Genomic DNA, 1,286 nt, shown 5'->3' with positions numbered 1-1,286 from the left:
ACTTTTTTAATGAAAATATTACAGCACTTTCAACACAAATTGTTCCTATAAAATAGACCTAACTGAGAGTTGTTACAAGAAGGTGGAATACAAAGAAAACGAATGTTTGAGATAATGACGATATAATAGTAAGGTTGGTAGACAAGAAGGCGCAACCCACATCAGAGCACCCGCCAACCCCCCGCGTGTAATAAGAGAGTAATGAAAGATTACCTTTCTGTAATAGCCTATCACTGCCTGCTTTACATTCCTAACTTCTTGAGTGTACATGTAATTAAATTCAGTTTGAAAAGATGATGAACGTTCATTTCAAAGTTCATAAAGAAGAGAGAATGATAAGGTTGTCTTAAATCAAACTTTTTATTTCGTTTAATGTACTAGTTTTTAACCCACCCACCACCACCCCCACGGTACCCCCCTCCCAAAAAAAAATATAAATCAAGCTATATAATTTAGACCATTCTGAAGGCGGGCTTCGACCGTACCTGTCAGGGGCAACAGAGGCTTATAGGGGTCAGATACAACAAACATCCCAGCAGATAGACAGAGATTCTCAATAGAAATTATCCCCAATTGGGAATTGGACCTGGGTCCTCCACATGCGACAGCGAAGCGCCATACCACGACAACACAAGACAACGGTTTCCAAACGTGCGATAACAAGGAGAGAATGACGGTCAAGCAAACTCCGTTGTTCATTATTTCGAGTAGCTGGTTTGTTGGGGGGGAGGGGTTGTTTTATAAGAAAAACAATTAGCAAAGGATTTGGTCAATTTTTTAAATTCAATTTCTTAGACGTGGAAGATCAACAAATTCAGCTTGTGAGGAACTATCTGAGACGAAAAGAAAAAAAATCGTTGTCGGCAGGATTCGAACCTGCGCGGGAAGATCCCAATGGATTTCTAGTCCATCGCCTTAACCACTCGGCCACGACAACTTCTGAACGTTATCAGTACAAATGTATCAGTCGTGCCACGAAGTCTTGAGCGGGCACGTGGCAAAGCTGTCATCTGGTACAAGAAAAAAAAAATTACATCAGCTCCCAGCTGCGGCTGTTCTTGTTCAAGCTCCCCCGCCCTTTAACATTTAATTTTAATATGATTTGATAACTGATTTAAGGTGATTTGGGAGAGGGGAAGCGGAGAGACAGAGACACAGAAAGAGAGAGAGAGAGAGAGAGAGAGAGAGAGAGAGAGAGAGAGAGAGACAGATAGACAGACAGACAGACAGACAGACAGACAGACAGACAGACAGACAGACAGACAGACAGACAGACAGACAGACAG

The 1,286-nt window shown here is 41.9% G+C and overlaps 1 non-coding gene across 1 annotated transcript; it reads right to left on the bottom strand.

The window, feature by feature from the left end:
* Nucleotides 1-855: 855 nt before the first annotated feature.
* Nucleotides 856-937, bottom strand: TRNAS-AGA. The gene has a single exon. It is a non-coding gene; the product is annotated as a tRNA-Ser (tRNA).
* Between the last annotated feature and the right edge of the window lie 349 nt (nucleotides 938-1,286).

This window comes from Aplysia californica, unplaced genomic scaffold (assembly GCF_000002075.1).
Source record: "Aplysia californica isolate F4 #8 unplaced genomic scaffold, AplCal3.0 scaffold00032, whole genome shotgun sequence".
NCBI lineage: Eukaryota > Metazoa > Mollusca > Gastropoda > Aplysiida > Aplysiidae > Aplysia > Aplysia californica.
The sequence above is the reverse complement of the archived record's forward strand: the minus strand, read 5'-3'. Positions and strand labels throughout refer to the sequence as shown.